This window comes from Arachis ipaensis, chromosome B05, assembly GCF_000816755.2.
Source record: "Arachis ipaensis cultivar K30076 chromosome B05, Araip1.1, whole genome shotgun sequence".
In the NCBI taxonomy this organism is placed as follows: domain Eukaryota; kingdom Viridiplantae; phylum Streptophyta; class Magnoliopsida; order Fabales; family Fabaceae; genus Arachis; species Arachis ipaensis.
In genome coordinates this window covers 100,423,608-100,443,452 of record NC_029789.2, presented here as the reverse complement: position 1 = coordinate 100,443,452, position 19,845 = coordinate 100,423,608, and the positions used below count along the sequence as shown (strand labels likewise).

At 38.6% G+C, this 19,845-nt stretch overlaps 1 long non-coding RNA gene across 1 annotated transcript; it reads right to left on the bottom strand.

Moving 5' to 3' along the window:
- On the bottom strand, nucleotides 11,336–12,764 carry LOC107640800. The gene is made up of 3 exons (XR_002347945.1): nucleotides 12,367–12,764; nucleotides 11,912–12,275; nucleotides 11,336–11,826 (listed from the first exon to the last, which is right to left on the bottom strand). It is a non-coding gene; the product is annotated as an uncharacterized LOC107640800 (long non-coding RNA).

Here is a 19,845-nt window from a genome sequence, read left to right as displayed (position 1 = left end):
AATAGAAGACTCTAAACTAAAAAGAAAAATTTTTGCTAATCTAAGCAACAAAATAAACCGTCAGTTGTCCAAACTCGAACAATCCTCGGCAACGGTGCCAAAAACTTGGTGCACGAAAATTACTTCGCACTATGTAATTCAGCACAACTAACCAGCAAGTGCATTGGGTCGTCCAAGTAATACCTTACGTGAGTAAGGGTCGAATCCCACAGAGATTGTTGGCTTGAAGGAAGCTATGGTTATCTTGTAACTCTTAGTCAGGATATAATATCAATAATAATTCTTAGTTTTAATTGTAAAAAGTCAAAGGGCATAAAATAAATACTTGTTACTCAATAATGGAGAATATGTTGGAGTTTTGGAGATGCTTTGTCATCTGAATTTCAGCTTTTCTCTTGTACTCCCCTGCACACACGCAAGGCTCTTCCATGGAAAGCTGTATGTAGGGTGTCACCGTTGTCAATGGCTACTTCCCATCCTCTCAGTGAAAATGGTCCAAATGCTCTGTCATAGCAAGGGTAATCATCTGTTGGTTCTCGATCATGTCAGAATAAAATCCATTGATTCTTTTGCGTTTGTCATCACGCCCAACAATCGCAAGTTTGAAGCTCGTCACAGCCATTCAATCCTCGAATCCTACTCGGAATACCACAGACAAGGTTTAGACTTTCCGGATCCTCAAGAGTGGCCGCCAAAATATTCTAGCTTATACCACGAAGATTCTGATTAAGGAATCTAAGAGATACTCATTCAATCTAATGTAGAACGGAGGTGGTTGTCAGGTACACGTTCATGGATTGAGGAAGGTGATGAGTGTCACAGATCATCACGTCCTTCATAGTGAAGCGCGAATGAACATCTTAGATAGGAACAAGCGTGTTTAAATGGAAAACAGAAGTAATTGCATTAATTCATCGAGACACAGCAGAGCTCCTCACCCCCAACAATGAAGTTTAGAGACTCTTGCCATCAAAGAGTACAAAGTTCAGATCTAAAAATGTCATGAGAAACAAAATAAATCTCTAAAAGTTGTTTAAATACTTAGCTAGTAACCTAGGTTTACAGAAAATGAGTAAACTATGATAGATAGTGCAGAAATCCACTTCTGGGGTCCACTTGGTGTGTGCTGGGGCTGAGACTTAAGCTTCTCACGTGCCTGGGCTGTTTCTGGAGTTAAACACCAGGTTGTAACCTGTTTCTGGTGTTGAACTCTAACTTGTAACCTATTTTTGGCGCTGAACGCCAGACTGCAACATGGAATTGGCGTTGAATGCCAGTTTATGTCATCTATCTTCGCGCAAAGTATAGACTTTTATATATTGCTGGAAAGCTCTGGATGTCTACTTTCCAACGCAATTGAGAGCGTGCCATTTGGAGATTTGTAGCTCCAGAAAATCCACTTTGAGTGCAGGGAGGTCAGAATCCAACAACATCAGCAGTCCTTTTTCAGCCTGAATCAGATTTTTGCTCAGCTCCCCCAATTTCAGCCAGAAAATACCTGAAATCACAGAAAAATACACAAACTCATAGTAAAGTCCATAAATGTGATTTTTAATTAAAAACTAATAAAAAATATAATAAAAAGTGACTAAAACATATTAAAAACTACCTAAAAACAATGCCAAAAAGCGTATAAATTATCCACTCATCAGTGCTCCCCCTTGTTGTTTTACTTTGATCCCAGCTTCCCTTGCTAGCAATCCATGAAATAGGTGGAGCTAGTGAATGTGGCGTTCACTCCTTTGAACGCTAGCCAAAATGCTGCTCTTTGATGAGTATTTTTTTGGGCCTCAAAGATGCTTATCACTTATGCTTCAATTTCATGCCAAATATGAATTATTTTATAGCGTTGGAAAGCTTCGAATGTCATCTTTCCAACGCAACTAGAAGTGCATCAATTGGACATCTGTAGCTCAAGTTATGATCCTTTGAAGAAGGCATGGTCGTGCTGTTTTGGAGACCGAAAATGTTCACTAAAGTGAACATGGTGTTCACTTGTTGAACGCTGGCTGTTTGGAGGCCAAAGTTTAGCGCCTGCTTCTGAGGCCCAAACTTGATGATCACCCTATACTATTATATATTGTTGAAAAGCTCTGGATGTCTACCTTATAATGCATTTAAGATCGCAACATTCCAAGCTCTACAGCTCAAGTTATCTACCTTGGAAGGTGGAGAGGTCAGCTGGCCTTACTGCAGGTTGATACTATATTCATCTTTGCACTTTCGGGGTATGTTTTCTTTCTCGGATTTAGTGTCCGCCATGCAGTGCCATATATGCTTGGAAAGCTCTAGATTCCTACTTTCCAATGCCACTAGAATCACCTCATTTGGAGTTTTGTAGCTCGAGTTATTCTTGTTGGAGTGTAAAGAGGTCAGGGTTGCAAATCCTCTTTGCTCCTCCTTGAGTCTGTTTCCACTCTTTTGCCACCTTGGTGTTGTGATTCTTCTTTTAGTGCTTTTATTGCTCCTTCTCCTTCATATTTTCACCTATCATCAACCAAACAAATACATCAAAGCCTTGGCATAATCATCAACTCTTGCATCATTCATATTATCAACTAAATCTTGCAAGAAATCTAATGAAAATGCACAAAATTACCAATGTTTGATTGAATCTAGACAAGCATGAAATTCTCACTCCAACACTTACTTATTACCTAAAAATGCATGAAAACCAAGTGAAAACTAATGAAATAGGCTTGTAAAACTAGCCTAAGATGACTTGTCATCAGTCATCTATGCAATTCAACTAGAATTGTCATAGAAGGAGACATCCCCATTGAGGAGGACAAGTGGTGCGGAATTTATAATCACAAACTAACCGGCAAGTGCACCGGGTCGTACTAAGTAGTACCTCAAGTGAATGAGGGTCGATCCCACGAGGATTGATGGATCAAGCAACAATGGTCAACTGATTTGCTTAGTTAGACAAACAGAAAGTAGGGTTTTGCTGTTCAAAAGCATTAAACTGTAATTCAGAGATTAAGACAGCAAGCATTAAATTGATGAGAATAATATATGGAGAAACAGTTAAGGCTTCAGATATATCTATCTTCCGGATTGACTTTTCTTACTAACTATTTTAATCATGTAAGATTCAATTTATGGCAAACTATATGTGACTAAACCCTAATTCCTTAGACCTTTTTAGTCTCCTCTAACTTTCATCAACCGCTAATTCCTTGGTCACTTAATTCTAATTAGAGGGTGAAGTTCAATTCTAGTTATATGGCACAGAAACCCTAATTACCCAAATAATTAGAAATTTAGGAGAAATTGTTTTCAAGCTGTTGTTCAAGTAAAGAGCTTTTCCAAGTTATACTAGAACTAAGTTAGAACAAAGGTCATACTTCCATTCCACACAAATTCATAAGATAAAGCATGAAAATAATTCTTGAAATAGAAATTAGTACATGAATTAAAATAGAAAAATAATAGTATCAATCCATACAATAGACAGAGCTCCAAACCTTAACAGTGAAGGTTTAGTTGCTCATGGTTCAGAGAGAAAACTAGGATACCCCAAAAATTGTAAATTGCGGAATGAGGTAGAAGAGAAGAGATGAGCCCGAAGGGCTGATTCTTTTTCCTTTTATATCTAATCCTAATTAATGTAAAATATATTTCCTAAAACTAAATAATATATTTTCCTAATTATAAAAGAAATAAAAGGTTAAATCAAGACTAAATAATTGACTCGCAGGCTTTGGACGAGATTAGGGACCACCAACTGCACTAGCGTTGTGGCGCCAAACTTGGATTCTCCAAGTTTTGGCGTGGAGTGGACAGCAAGTTCTTCCTTGGCTTCTTTGCTTGTGGCGCCAAACTTGGAGGGAGTCAAGTTCGGCGTGGAGTAGTGCACACATACTTTCCTTGGAGCCTTTGAGTTGGCGCTGAACTTGAGTAAACTCATGTTCGGCGTGGAGATGGCAGCGTGTTTCCTTCCTTGGGGCTTCTTGGTTGGCGCCAAACTTGAGCTTCCTCAAGTTTGGCGTGAAGTTGTCCATATAAAATGGAAAAAACGGGTATACTATCATATATCATTGGAAAGCTCTACAAGTTAGCTTTTCAATGCTGCTGGTTCACATCAATTGGACCTTTGTAGCTTATGTTGTTCCTGTTTGAGTGCAAGGAGGTCGAGGTTGACAGCATCATTCGCTTTCTTCCTTTTCTGCTACAAAACTCTGTCAAATCTATCCGAATGCTACCTGAAATAAACAAAAATTGCAAACAACTCAAAGTAGCATTCATAGTGGCTAAAGGTAATTAAATCTTGATTAAACTCAACAATTTGAATGCAAATTCACTAGGAAAAGATAGAGAAGATGCTCACGCATCACAACACCAAACTTGAATTGTTGCTTATCCTCAAGCAACCAAAACTAATACATGATTAAGATGTGAATTTGCATGAGAGGTGAGAGTTCAGTTATGTTCATGTCGCTTCTTGAAGTGGGGTTTATCTATTGTAATTCTGAACAGTTTTAGCATCTTACTCTCTTTTGAATTAGAGGAATATCACTGTCATTTGGGATTAGAATCCAGATCATATTTTGAATTCTCTTATCTTTATACTTTAGTTTAATCCTTGAACACAGCAGATGTCCTTTAATTCTCAAGTAATTGGTGCCTTGCACCTTGAGCCTTGCCGTGACTTTAAATCTTCTGTCTCAAGGGTTAATTGATACAAGAACACCACAAGCACTTGATTGGGGAACTCTCTTGAAGTTCTGATTTTTCTTTCGGCTATTCCCAGACAGTGGTGCTCAAAACCTTTGGCATACTCTGCTAAATGCATTTGATCTCGACTCTAAATGTTCTATCTCAAGGATTACTTGACACAAGAACACCATAAGTATATGACTAGGGAAACAACTCTTTGAGCTTTTAATCATGTCTGACCTCCCTAGTCATTGATGCTCAGAGCCTTGGACCTTGCTTTTTATTCTTCCTTTGCTGTTTCTTTTGCTTCAAGAATCAACTTTCACTAATTTCAGAAAATTCATAATTGTTCTCTAAATTCATTTTCCTTATACATCAACATCCTTTGATTCAAATTCAAACATGCACGGTTCATGTCATGCATTCAGAATCATAGAGAACACCACCACATTTGATTAAATGAGACTATTTTCTTTCATAAACTCTTTTACTCATGCATTACATCTTTTTCTTCTTTCTTCTCTTTTGTTTTCAAGCTCAGTTAGTAATACATGAGACACCCTTTCAGAATAAAATCAAATAACAAAATAAACAGTAATTTAAATTAGAACCTAAGACTTGAAATAACAACTGATCATGCAATAATAAAAAATAGCAGAAAATAGGAACCTAATCGTAAAAATAGCAAAATAATAAGGGAAATGAAAAGGAACTGAGCCACCTCAATCTCCTTGATGGGGATATCTCTCCTCAGGCTATGCTCCATATGCTCCTCTCAAGCGACTGTAGTCCTTTCTTAGCTGAGAGATCTTCTGCCGCTGAAGGTTCTGATCAGCTCTCATCTCATAAAGAGTGGTACAGACATGCGCCCAACGGCTATCCTGTGTGGCTTTCATCTCTTCTACAGACGCCATATACTGCTGCCAGTGGCTGTCATTAGTGACCCTCATCTGCTCCATGGAGGATGTGAGCTGCTGCCAGTAATCTTGAGGAGGAAAGTAATGTCCCTAAGGCAGTGGCTGCTCCTCTTGAGCTCTTTCTTCAGCCTGTTCAACTCTTGGGAGTCTCTGATAGTTCCTTACCAGTTCCATAGTCTTCTTTGTGATGGGCTTCTCGACTGGGACATGGAAATCATTCTCTATCTTCACCGTAGCGGCCTCACAGAGGCAGAAGATGAGATGTGGGAAGCCCAACCTGGCATTATCTTTGGTGTTGGAGGTGATATGGTAGATCTGCTGGGCAATGACGTCCTCCACTTCCACTATCTCTCCTCTGATGATGAAATGAATCAGAATGGCCCAGTCCACAGTGCACTCGGACCAGTTGCTTGTGGGCATGATAGACCGGCAAATAAAATGGTGCCATTCCCTAGCCAAAGGCGTCAGGTCACCGACTCTGATATGGCCTGGCTTCCCCTCTGCCCCCAGTTTCCACTGGGCATCCAGAATGCAAATATCAACGAGTACTTGCTCTAATTGCTGATCTTTGTCTACCCTATCACTGTAGCATTCCTCTTCATCACGGTCTACGACTAGTAATTGGAGGGTCTGTCTGATGGTCTCTGGACTAAAGTCAATGATTCTTCCTCTAACAAACCTTCTGTGGTCCCTTACATTGACTCCAGACACATCCTTATAAGTAATCCACAGGTTTTCATAAAATTCTTGAACCATTAATTGTCCCACCTGTGTATGCGGATTGCACAGAAACAACCATCCTCTTCTCTGAATTTCACGCTGAATTTCTGGATATTCATCCGGTTGGAGATTGAACCGCACTTCAGGAAGAACCGGCCTCTTGCCAGAAACTTCATAAGTGGTCTTCATGTAGTTTAGAGCAGAAGTGTCTTGAATCATGCAAACCGGTGGCCGGTTCCTTTCTTTTTCTCTTCTTGAAAGGTTGGATGGTCTTTGGTGCCATAGAAATAGCCGAACAAAATAGTGAAGCGACAACACCAAACTTAAAATTGTTGCTCGTCCTCGAGCAAAATAAAGAAATACAAGGGGAAGAAGAAAGAGGGGCAGAAATTTAAACAGAAGAAAATAAAGAATAATGCTAAAAATATCTGTTTTTTTTTAATAGAAAAGTAAAAAGAAAGTAAAAAGAAAGGGAGAATAGAAGAAGAGGGGGTACGGAGGTTTGAAGGGTACGGTTGAGTTTTTTTTTAAAGGGAAGTGATTATGGATTGGGGAAGGAGGGACGAAGGGTTGAAGGTTAGTTATATGAATGAAGAGGAAGTTAGGTTGGGTGGGAAAGAGGGAGGGATTATAGTGCTGGGGAACGTGGTTGGAAGTGATTTGTATGTGACTGTGGTGTGTGGTTTAAAAGGGGTTGGGGTTGTTTATATAGGAATGGGGTTAGGTGAGGGTAGCTGGGTTTTAGGAAGGGGGTCACAGGCTATTATGGGAACCAGTGTATGATGGGAGGGGTTGGTCATATGTATGTATTGGGAAGGGAATAGGATTCGATCAAGGGAGCAGGGGTTGGTAGAGGCTTTATAGGGAAAAAAGAAAGGCTTGGGTTGGGGAGTGTAATATGTTGAGAAGGAAGGAGAATCTTTGGGGAAGGTGATTGGAAGCAATGAGGGGTTGCTACAAGGTTTGGGGGTCACAGGTGTATTGGAGAAAGAATGGAAAAGGAAGAGCATCTGGTCAATGGGTGTGGGGACTAGGAAAATGGGATTTGGTTATGAAATTTGCTGATTGTGATTGATATGGCTCAATAGTTAATAGTTGGCGCCATACTTGATTAGAATCAAGTTCGGCGCTGTATGAAATATTCTCCTCCACGCCAAACTTGGTGTAAGCCAAGTTCGGCGGCATCCCCCCCCCCCCTTTTTTTTGGAATTTTCTGCGCCAAACGCCAGGGGAGCCAAGTTCGGCATCCCCCTGGCAGAGAGTAATCTTCCTTTTATATGCATCTCCCACGCTGAACTTGAACAAGGTCAAGTTTGGTGTGGACTCTTGGCTCAATTGCACTCTATTTACGTCATTCTCCACGCCAAACATGGGATTTCCCAAGTTTGGCGTGGGCCTTCCAGAGCCATTCCTCCCTTTTGCACGCAGAATTCCATGCCAAACTTGGAGATGCTAAGTTTGGCGTGGACCTTCCAGAGAAAAATCTCTATTCTGTACACACACATAGTGCCAAACATGGATATCCCAAGTTTGGCGCCACCCAGTCCGAGACTTCCATATCCAGAGTGGTCAAAATTTTCGAAGTGTCCGGGTTCCTGTTTTCAAATATTCTGCATGATCAAAACATACGTAAAACAAAGGAAAAACAGTAAAGACTCAACAAACACTACAAGAAAAACACCCATTCAGGTACACTTGAAAAGTGTAGCTAAAAGTGAAAAAAATGATGCCTTAGGCTACGGCTACGCTTTTTGGGCTACGGCTACGCTTTTTGAGGTGATTCTTATTCGGCCGTTGCCTATTCTCAAAGGCTACACTTTTCTGTACCAAAGGCTACGCTTTTGGCGTTTGGGAATAGGCTACGCTTTTCAAGTGATGTTGTCCAGGACCAAAGACTACGCTTTTCAGCTTTCATTTTTCCAGAATAGGCTACGCTTTTCAACGCTACTGCATCACCTGTAAAGCGTAGCCACATTGTATACTATAGCTACTTTTTATAAGCGTAGCCTTAGGTCCCTTTTCAAATTCCATGGCATGCATTCCCTTTTAAAAACATTGAATCAGACATACCCAGAAAGCCACAACAGTAAATTATGGACCTAAATTGTTAGCAGGCAATCTAGTTTCTATCAATAATTAATCAAAGATAAATTACAAAATAATTAATCAAGAATTATCATCACAATCTGTGTGGTGCACAAGCACGCTTGTTAATAAAATGAATCCAATTAATGAGTCTAAAACAAAATAATGGTGAAAGCACGCATATACCTCCACCAAACTTATGCTAAATGGGTTGAGGCCAGCAACAGTCTGTCTAGCAAATTCCTCATCCCTAAACCAGAAAAATCTATCCCCTGCAAAATAAATATTAATTAAACACATTGAATAAATTTTTTTTAAAAAATATATATTAGTTTAGGCAAGAAAGGACACCAATTTATAAAATGTAGAAATGATATTTTTTAACATGCAAGAACAGGAAAGCAATGGAGTTGAAATCCACTGACTGTCTGTCACAGTATGCGTTCATCAGCTTTTTCAGTTGAGTGCTTCTCTTGATCCTGAAGAACACTTCATTCCCATCCTACAACATCCAAGAACATCTCAATGTTATTCAAGTTGTTTCATATCTCTAATTATATTATGTCATCACATAGTGAAAACATTTCGACAAGCCTAGATAACAAAGAATAAGATATCAGAATCTGGATATAGATAAAACTCATGAGCCATGGTTATACAATTTAGCTACTATTCATATTATCAAAATAGGCAATTAACAGAGGCTTGGCAATCGAGCACCTAGATTCTGAAGACCACGACAAGAACATATGAAAAGAAGTACACAAGATCCAAACTGTGATATTCACAATTTGCACCAAACAAAGAGGTTTAAAGGAATCTTTTTCAAAGTTAAAACAATGTTATTAACAACCCTAGCCCTTGATGCAGCTTAGCAAAGTTTCCATTTGAGAATTCTTATCTTAACTATCTGTAACTTTCCATTATCTACATTAACATATTTGGATTTTCTGTTTGCAACTCCAAAACTAGGGTTTGGGCAAAAGCAATAGAGAAAAGCTTTGGCCACAACCATGATCCAGAGCTTTTCTACACAGGAATTCAAACATGCAGTTACTTAGAAAAGTTAACCACCCATAGAAACAACTATTTAGTTGAAGTTGCATAAAAAGCACACAAATTCAAATAGCTTCTATTTAAAAATAAAAAAGTTAAATTTAAAACCTGATCAATTCATAAACATTGTCTACAAATTTTTAAATTTTAAATTCATCAGCTTCTACTTTCACTTGCATGTTAAAAAATCTACAATTTTGGCCTGGAATATACACAGACAAGAAAGGACACCAATTTATAAAATGTAGAAATGAGAAACAAAATACAAGAAGAAATAGCCTTATGCTTAAGTTACAAGTTATAACTGAAACGAATGGGATTGAAAATGTAATAAATCATTAGTAACAAAATTCTTGTTTTTTTTTTCTTATCCTGGTTTACCTTTACCTTAGCATTAGTAAAAGGAAAAAAAGAAGTTTGGTAAATGCACAGTTTCTGAAAGCAAGAGAGAGAGAGTGTGCAAGTTGAAACTATTTTTGGTGGAGGCAAGATTAATGAACATTAACTATACGGAAAATGTCGAATGGAAGAAGGAATTCAGTTACAAAAGAAAAAGTTTTTCATTATATTGAACAATATCAATTTTAAGATTAAGTGCGATCAAGGCTGACACTTCTTTTCATGAACTTCTGTTGGTTTGCATGCTAAGGCTTGTTTAATTCAATTCCTAGCATGTTAGCATGATTATTTGCAGCTGTAAAAGAAGCCTGTGCAAGTTCTTAATTTCAACATTCCTAATTTTACTTTAAGTGTTGATTTATTGATAAACTATTTTTTGGTACTATTTATAGTTTTATTCCCAGGAATCCAGGATAGTGGCAAACTATAACACAAGTTTCATCATACATTACTTTTCACAAGAAAGTGAACCAACTACTTAAGAATTAAAATGTGAAATAACTAAGATTTAATAAATTTTACATAAAGTATGCATGATTGGAGACATGCCAATATTCTTTTAGTGTTGTTGATTCAAGTTCTTAATGACTTATTAATATGGTCATAGAGCATGTGCAACTAGCGGAGTTGGGCAAATGACGATATTCTACTGTGGTAAGGTGAATGTCTATGATGGAGTCTCACCTGATAAGGTAGGTAATGATGTTCTAGTATAATGCCTGGCCTTAAATCCAAACAAATTGCACATTCCAATGGAGCCAAATTTGATTTGCAGGCACAGGCTATCATGCAACTTGCAGCAAGTCCAGTCCAATTTGCTGAAGATGATCCTGTAAACAGAAATACAAATTTGTTAAACTAACATTAACCAATTTGTTCTTTTTTACTAAAAATATATAAAAAGAATATTTATGGATGAAAAACTGATTCTTGATGTGTTGATCAATCACTCACAGACCATAAATATAAAATATATAAGTATATAACCTATTATAAGCCATCATAACAGTGGAATAGCAGGTGGACTAGTTGAAACTCGGACCAAGATACACAAAAAATGCAAGAAAGTATAAGATAAATGACTTTAATCCATTTATTTTCACACTGGTGAGGGCCACAAAAAATCAACAATTTCTAGTAACAAGATAATCTATTAAAAGCTTATTTGATTTCAATCACGAATACCATGTCATCAATTCAAAAATCCTTTACAACAAAGCACATTCAAGCAATTACTCTTCCTTCAATATATCTCACAATGTACAATCAAGTAGCTAACCTCACAACACAAATTTAGGATTAAATAGATCATCAATTTTACTCCATTGACCAATGGGTCACACACAAAACCTAACTTACATGGAATTTAGACGATTCTAGGGCTTCAAATCTAGAATTTTTATAGCAAAAAGCTCAAATTTCCAAACCCAGAACCAATTTTCCAAACTAATATAGGCAAAAGAAATTATCGGCATAATCAAACAAACTGTGTGCTATATAATGTTAGATGTATTCATGTTGCTTTACCTAATAGCTTAAGCTTTTGTAAGAGTTGATTATAAACATTGTAATAAAGAATAGACTATGGCTGGAAGAATAGGAATTGAAATCTTGCCATTACGACATATTATCAAATCCCTAGGGTTGATCAATTTTGAGCATTCACCTAAAAAGCTTATGATTCTTGACACGAGGACAATATATTCAGTCTCACTACAACCTATTAACTAATCTAATTTCATAATCCAGAGTAAGAAGCTAGATAATTAATCAATTATTAAAAATTGAAAAAAGTGATAAGGATAGACATCATACATGCCTCTTCTATCGGATCTGAGTTGGCCACGCCTGACAAGATCAGCTACGGAGCCAGGGCGGTGGTTTCTTTGGGATAATACTCTCCTGCAAATGCTCTCACTCCCACAAACAAAACAAGAGCCACAACGCACATCCAAATCGGATACTTCATTCCACCGTCTCCATTAACCTGGTGGTCCAAATTTGCATTTTTTTTTCAATCTTTCAAAATATTAATAATAAATTAAAGTTATGAACGGGGAAGGAAAGCTTACCAGAAAGGAAAGAGGAGGAGGCGGAGGATTGATGATGGAAGTAAATAGGTGATTGTGGAATTTTGCAACGGAATTAATGGAGTCTTGTCTGAGCTGGTTGGTGCGAGTGGTGATTAGGGAGCACCATTTGGAGATTCCGTTCCTAATTATACGAACACCATTGCCACCGCCTCTGCCATGACTGTTGTTGCTGCTGCTACAGATGACGATGGAGGGCTACATACAATGTGTGAACACTTCATTACAACTCAATAAAACGAAGTAGCAGGGAAATGCAGTGAGGTATTCCTGCGTAGCAACTAATCATGGCCAAACTCACCTGTGTTAACGGAATAAAACCCCTAAATTCAGGGGTTCTCCTGCGCTGCACAATAGCATGCATGTTCATCAATTCACGATGTCACAGATTATTGTACCAAATCCCCCAAATTGAAACCTAAATTTAGAACCCTAACCTCGTGAATGAAGAAAGCTTTCAGTTGAGCGCAGAGTCTTCGTGATGTGACCGCGCAGCGAAGAGAAGCGACGATGAAGATGAGTGGGGAAGATGAGTGAGCGCAGAGTGTTCCTGGAGTAGTGAATGGTGACGCCGTGAGTGGTGAGTGGTGATGGCAAACGCTTTTCTCTGATTTGGGGGTGATGACGGTGGTGAGGGCGGCGCAGCGACGATGGTGAGGGCGGTGCAGCGATGGTCAGTAGTGCAGCAATGTGGAGAGTGGTGAGTGCGGGTGAGTGGGAGAGGGTCAATGGCAAGAGTGAGAGGATCAATGACGAGAGCGAGAGTGTCAACGGCGAGAGTGAAGAGAGTGAGTGGGGGCAGGGTTTCCACTTCGCGACGGTGCAGTGAGTGAGTGGGGGCGACGATGGTGAGCTTTTGGAGGCAGGGTTTCTGAAGGGAATGAACGTGCTTGTGGAGGTGAGTGAGATTTGGAGGGAATAATGGATAAAAATTTTACTTAGTGTATGAGTTTGCTTGTGGAGGGAATGAACAAAAATTTTACTAAGTGTGAGTTTGTTTTCAGAAGAAAGAGGAAAAAATTTCACTAAGTGTTAAGTTTTTTGTTCTAGATATATTAGGCTTTACTTTAAAAATGCACTTAAAATTTAATAAATAGGCTACCCTCTAAAAGCGTCCTCTTTGATACAAAAAGTGAACCTATAGATATCAACCTACGGCTACGCTTTATAAGTGATTTCTATAATACCTAAGGCTACACTTTTTAAATGATGCTGTAATTGTGTATTCTTTTCTCTTATAAAAAGGCAACACAGAAAAAAGCGTAGCCTATTCTATGAATAGGCTACGCTTTTCAAATGTAGCTTAAAAAATGTGTGGCTGAATGGGTATTTTCTTGTAGTGAAAAATCAATCAAATAAGAAAATCAACGCAACAGAAAATAAACTAAGGATACGAAATTATCGGGTTGCCTCCCGATGAGCGCTTCTTTAACGTCACTAGCTTGACGGTCAATCCTGCTAATTTAGCAGGTGAGCGGACCTTTGGCGATCAATCTCACCTCCAAGATAGTGCTTCAACCTCTGACCATTAACTGTGAATTTCCTGTCGGGATTCTCTTCCTGAATCTCTACATGACCATATGGTAAAGCTCTAGTAACTATAAACGGTCCTGACCACCGGGATTTTAGCTTTTCCGGAAAGAGTTTGAGTCTTAAATTATACAGAAGCACTCTCTGACCGGGCTCAAAGACTCTGATGGAAATCTTCTTGTCATGCCATATCTTGGTTCTCTCCTTATAGAGCTTGGCGCCTTAAATTATACAGAAGCACTTGCTGACCTGGCTCAAAGACTCTGATGGTAATCTTCTTGTCATGCCATATCTTAGTTCTCTCCTTGTAGAGCTTGGCATTCTCATAGGCTGAGTATCTGAATTCATCAAGCTCATTCAACTAGAGCATTCTCTTAATTCCTACAGCCTGAGCATCAAGGTTCAGGTACTTGATTGCCCAGTAAGCTTTATGCTCCAGCTCCACTGACAAGTGACAGGCTTTACCATAGACCAGCTGATAAGGAGACATGCCAATAGGAGTCTTGTAAGCTGTCCGGTAAGCCCAGAGAGCATCATCAAGCTTCCTAGACCAGTCCTTTCTTGAGACACTGATAGTCTTCTCTAAAATCCTCTTGAATTCCATGTTGGAAACCTCAACCTGTCCACTTGTCTGAGGGTGATAGGGGGTTGCCACTTTATGATAGACTCCATATCTCTGCAGAAGTGAGTCTAGCTATTTGTTATAGAAGTGACTTCCACCATCACTAATGAGTGTCCTTAGGCAGGGCCACAGCTTCCACCCACTTGGACACATAATCAACTGCCACTAGAATATAGTTGTTAGAATATGAGGGTGAAAAAGGTCCCATAAAATCAAAAGCCCACACATCAAACAACTATACCTCAAGAATCCCCTGCTGTGGCATCTCATGGTTGGTAGGGAGATTCTTAGCTCTTTTACACCTGTCACAGTTCTTCACAAATTCTCTTGAATCCCTGAAGAGAGTCAGCCAGTAAAACCCACTCTGAAGGACCTTAGTAGCTGTCCTTTCACCACTAAAGTGACCTCCATAATCAGAGCCATGACAGTGCCAAAGAATCTGCTATGTTTCCTCATCTGGAACACATCTTTGGATTATACCGTCTGAGCACCATCTAAAAAGGTATGGTTCTTCCCAAAAGTAGTACTTTGCATCAGTCAATAGCTTCTTCACTTGTTGTCTACTGTACTCCTTTGGAATAAAATTCATGGCTTTGTAATTTGCAATGTATGTAAACCATGGAGCCTGCTGAATGAGGAACAGTTGATCATCCAGAAATGTCTCAGCTACAACTGTGGGTGACTGTACTCCTGCTTCAGGCTCAATTCTAGAAAGGTGGTCAGCTACTTGATTTTCTGACCCTTTCCTGTCTTTTATCTCAATATCAAACTTTCGAAGGAGTAACACCCATCTGATTAATCTCGGTTTAGAATCCTGTTTGGTTAGACGGTACTTCAAAGAAGCATGATCAGTACACACAATAACCTTAGAACTAATTAAATAGGACCTAAACTTATCAACAGCATACACAATAGCTAATAATTCTTCTTCTGTAGTTGTGTAATTCCTTTGGGCATCATTTAACACACGGTTAGCATAGTAAATGACATGTATAAGCTTGCCATGCCACTGTCCCAAAACAGCTCCAATAGCATAATCACTAGCATCACACATTAATTCAAATGGTAAATCCCAGTCAAGAGGAGCTATAACAGGAGCAGAGGTAAGGTTTGCTTTTAGAGTTTCAAAAGCATGCAGGCAATCAGCATCAAACACAAAAGGTACGTCAGCAACTAATAGGTTGCTTAATGGTTTAGCAATTTTAGAAAAATTCTTTATAAATCTTTTATAAAAACCTGCATGACCCAAGAAACTTATGACTACCTTAACATTAGATGGTGGTGGTAATTTTTCAATTACCTCCACCTTTGGTCTATCAATCTCAATTCCCTTGCTTGAAATCCGGTGTCCAAGAACAATACCTTCTGTAGCCATAAAATGACATTTTTCCCAATTTAAAATAAGGTTTGATTCTTGACACTGTTATAAGACCATAGATAAATGCTTAAGACAGGATTCAAAAGAATTACTAGAAATAGAAAAATCATCCATAAATACCTTAATGAACTTTTCAACCATATAAAAAAAATTAAAAGCATACACCTCTGAAAATTTGTTGGAGCATTGCAAAGTCCAAATGGCATTTTCCTGTAACCAAATACTCCTAAAGGACATGTGAATGCTATCTTCTATTGATCTTGAGGGTCCACTGCAATTTGGTTATATCCAGAATATCCATCTAGAAAGCAATAAAAAGCATGACCAGCTAACCTCTCAAGCATCTGATCAACGAAAGGCAGGGAGAAGTGATCCTTCCTTGTAGCATTGTTGAGCCTCCTGTAGTCTATGCACATTCTCCATCCTGTGACGGTTCTTGTAGGAATAAGCTCATTATTTTTATTCTTGATCATTGTCATCCCTCCTTTCTTGGGAACTACCTGCACAAGACTTACCCTAGGGCTGTCAGAAATAGGGTAAATAATGCCTACTTCCTATAGTTTCATTACCTCTTTTTGGACCACCTCTTTCATAGTTGGATTGAGTCTCCTCTGTGGTTGCACAACGGGTTTAACATCATCTTCAAGAAGGATCTTGTGCATACACTTGGTGGAACTAATCCCTTTTAAATCACCAATGGTCCACCCAAGAGTTGTTTTATGGCTCCTGAGCACTGAAATAAGTGCCTCTTCCTCTCCAGGCTTCAAGGAAGAGCTAATAATCAGTGGATATGACTCCTTTTCACCCAATAACACATATTTCAGAGAAGGAGGTAGAGGTTTGAGCTCAAGCTTGGGGACTTCCTCCTCTGTTTTAGACATGTTCATCAGCTCTTTTTGGTGTGGTGAATCATCAACTTCAACTAATTTATACTCAGAAATAAGATCCAGAACATCATCAAGTACCTCAGCTTCCAGTACCTCTTGAACAAGTGGTTCAACAACATCAACTCTCATACACCCTTCAGAATCATTAGGGTGTTTGAGAGCTTCAAACACATTAAGGACCACCTGTTCTTCATTGACCCTCAGGGTTAATTCACCCTTTTGCACATCCATAAAAGCTCTACCTGTAGCTAAAAAGGGTCTACCAAAAATAATAGAGAATTTTGCATCCTCTTCCATATCTAATATAACAAAATTAGCAGGAAAAATAAATGGTCCTACTTTCACAAGTAAATCCTCAACAACACCCACAGGAAATTTAATAGAAAGATCAGCAAGTTGAAGAGAAATACGAGTAGATTTTACCTCCTCAATTTGAAGCTTTTTCATCACCGAAAGTGGCATGAGATTGATGCTAGCTCCAAGATCACATTAAGCTCTCTGAATAGTGACATCTCCAATGGTACAAGGAATGACAAAGCTTCTTGGATCTTGCATCTTCTCAGGAAGGTTATCTTGAATAATAGCACTCCATTCCTTGGTCAATACTACTGTCTCTTATTCCTTCCAATTCCTCTTATTAGTCAACAATTCTTTCATAAATTTAGCATAGAGAGGCATTTGCTCAAGAGCCTCTGCAAAAAGAATGTTGATCTGCAGCTTCTTGAAGGCTTCTAAAAATCTAGAAAACTGCTTGTCCTTGGAAGCCTTCTAGAGCCTTTGAGGATATGGCATTTTTGGCTTGTACTCAGGAGTCTTTGGCAATGTAGGATAAGTGCCTAGAGAGTTTGGGAATGGGTTGTCTGCACACTTTAGAGGGGTGTGCTCTACTTCTTCCTTCTTCTCCTCTGGAGATTCTTTTTCAACTAGCTCCTCATTGACCTTGGCCTCAGACCCAGCTACTTTACCACTTCTCAACTGAATAGCCTTGCAATCTTCTCTTGGGTTCACCACTGTATCACCAGGAAAAGTACTTGAAGACCTCTCAGGTATTTGCTTCCTCAACTAGCCCACTTGCACCTCCAAGTTTCTAATGGAAGCTCTGGTTTCCTGCATAAAACTATTCATCATTATCTCCCAGTTAGAATTCTGCTGGGGCTGAGAATTTGCCTGCTGAGGTGGTTGTTGTTGATGAGACTGAAATTGGCGGTTAATATGATTATTCTGTTGAAAACCGTCTTGAGAATTATTGTTGAAATTCTGAGATCTCTGAGGTTGGTCTCTCCACCTAAAATTTGGGTGATTTCTCCACCCTTAAGTGTAGGTCTTAGAGTATGGATCATTATTGGGGTGTCTAGGAGTACTTCCCATGTAATTGACCTGTTGAGTAATTAGACTTATTTGCTGAGACAAAAATTTGGGTGATTTCTCATTCCCTATTTGTTTTATTCTTCCTAGTTATTTTACTTATTGAGTGTGAATTTTATATTCCTTTTTACTTATTAATTATTTTATTTTTTATTTAGTTTATTTTCTTTATTTTATTTTCTTTTATTTTCGTTTTCTTTTACATTTTATTTTTTTATTTTTTATTATTTTTATTTTTCTTTATATTCTTTCTTCTTTGCTTGCCTATTTATCACATGGTGCGTTTAATTCTGTTTGGTGCTTTGTGCTAAGAAAAATAATAGAGAGAGCTCACATGGGTTACTACTCACACCCAAGGAGTGATTCATATTATTGTGGATGGAGGAACTACCCGGATGTTAGTTGGCAAGGTCAAGAGCAAAAAGATTTCAATGTCCCATATCCTATCCATCAAGAACCACCAACTCCATATTCATATCAAGAACCACCATCTCCATATACATACCAAGAACCATCCTCCTCTTTTTATTCATATCAAGAACCATCATTTTTCTACTCATATCATTAGCCATCATCTCCTTATTCATACTAAGAACCATCCTCTTTTTACTCTTATCAAGAACTATCATCTCCTTCTTATTCATATCAAGAGCCATCAGCTCTTGAGCTTCGCATGAAAGAATTCATACATGATATGAAGATGAGTGTCAAAAATATAAAGAAATATGTGCAGCTAATTATCAAGCCCCAAGAAGAGGAACAAGCAAATTCCTTCCCAAGAAATACAATGCAAGATCCTATGGAAGAAAGTGAGAAAATCAATCAAAGGAGTTCATACTCCAGTGAATTAGAGAACTCTCCACCCTCAAACATGGAAGAAGAGGAAGATGCAAAAATAAAGGAGGAAGATGTACAAACAAAGGAGGATAATACACAAACAAAGGAGGAAGCCATGCACACTCCATGCTTGCACATTCCAATAATTCTGGAGGAAGCCATACATGTCCCTATAATTCTATGCATGCAAGCTCTCAAGAAGAAAAATCTGAATGCACTGCCCACATTTGAATTGAAGTCTTCTCCCCCAACACTTGAATATGCTTTCCTTGGTCCTAATGAAGCAGAGAGTGACATAGATGGTGAGTTTCTTGAACCACCAACTCAAGAAATTCTTGATGAAGGGTACACTTCAACCATCACACAACACCCAAATTTTGAAATCAAAGAAGTGAAGGCAACCAATGAAAGCACTAAAAAGAAGATTGTGACCAAGAAACAGAAGAAGAAAATATCCATGAAAAAGAGAAGGTCAGCAAAAAACAATCCAACCTCTACCCCAACAAGCAAGGTGAATCAAGCTAACCACAATAAAAGAAAGCTTGTTATGAGGAATTTATATTAGGGGGCACTAATTTTCACCTCTTCCCCCTTGGAGACATTTCAAAAACTTGGTGCGGAATTTATAATCCACAAACTAACCAGCAAGTGTACCGGGTCGTACCAAGTAGTACCTCAGGTAAATGAGGGTCAATCCCACGAAGATTGATGGATCAAGCAACAATGGTTAAGTGATTGGCTTAGTTAGACAAATAGAAAATGGTATTTGAAGGTTCAAAAGCATTAACAGTAAATTCAGAATAGCAGAAAGCAAACAGTAAACCAGTAGTGAATAATATCAAGAGAAACATTTAAGGCTTCAGAGTTATCTATTTTCTTGATTGACTTTTCTTACTAACTATTTTAATCATGTAAGATTTAATTCTTGGCAAACTATAAGTGACTAAACCATAATTTCTTAGACCTTTTAAGTCTCATCTAGTGTCTTCTTCATGTGCAAAGAACCACCTGCAAAATTATCTAAGCGCATATTGGACATTTCACACAAGTCATCATAAAAAATATCCAGCTGAGTCCACCTAGAGAACATGTCTAGAGGGCATTTCCTCGTCAGTAGCTTGAATCTCTCCCAAGCTTCATAAAGGGTCTCAACATCTTTCTGTCTGAAAGTCTGAACCTCCACCCTTAGCTTAGTCAGCTTTTGAGGTGGGAAAAATTTAGTCAGAAATCCAGTGACAACCTTATCCCAAGTATACAGACTCTCCTTGGGTTGAGAATCTAACCACAACTTTGCTCT